The 715-nt window shown below is 56.1% G+C and overlaps 1 pseudogene; it reads left to right on the top strand.

Moving 5' to 3' along the window:
• The first annotated feature begins 6 nt into the window (after positions 1–6).
• On the top strand, positions 7–709 carry LOC103399479 (elongation factor 1-beta pseudogene; annotated as a pseudogene).
• The last annotated feature ends 6 nt before the right edge of the window (positions 710–715 follow it).

Here is a 715-nt window from a genome sequence, read left to right as displayed (position 1 = left end):
TGTTTGGTGACGTGAGCGCCCCTGCTGGCCTGAAAGCTCTGAATGATTTTCTAGCAGAGAGAAGCTACATGGAAGGCTTCACAGCATCTCAGGCTGACACGGCCGTGTTTGACTCCCTCCCCTCTGCTCCTCCCTCCACCTTGTGCCACCTCCTGCGCTGGTACCAGCACATCCAGTCCTTCCGGAAAGAGCGAGCTAGTCTCCCGACAGCCTCGAGACAGTTTGTTCTGCCAGATGTCCCTCCAGCCTCAACAGCAGACGATGACGACGACGATGTCGACCTTTTTGGCTCAGACGACGAGGCAGAGAGCGAGGCGGCAGCTCGAATCAAGGAGCAGCGTCTGGCCGAGTACGCTGCCAAGAAGTCCAAGAAGCCGGCGTTGATAGCCAAGTCCTCCATCCTGCTGGACGTGAAACCATGGGACGACGAGACAGACATGGTGAAGCTGGAGGAGTGCGTGCGCAGTGTCAGCATGGACGGACTGCTGTGGGGGCAGGCCAAGCTGGTACCAGTGGGCTACGGTATCAAAAAGCTGCAGATAGGATGCGTGGTGGAGGATGACAAAGTGGGAACAGACCTCCTGGAGGAAGCCATCACCGCCTTCGAGGACTTTGTCCAGTCTGTGGATGTGGCAGCCTTCAACAAGATCTAAACCAGACAGAACAAATCCTCTCAGTGGTAACAGTAGTCATGTTCTGTGGTGATGTCTGAAAC

This window comes from Cynoglossus semilaevis, unplaced genomic scaffold (genome assembly GCF_000523025.1).
Source record: "Cynoglossus semilaevis isolate Cse_v1.0 unplaced genomic scaffold, Cse_v1.0 C18994298, whole genome shotgun sequence".
NCBI classification, from domain to species: domain Eukaryota; kingdom Metazoa; phylum Chordata; class Actinopteri; order Pleuronectiformes; family Cynoglossidae; genus Cynoglossus; species Cynoglossus semilaevis.
Note: the sequence above shows the minus strand (reverse complement) of the source record. Positions and strands in the feature narration are given on the sequence as shown.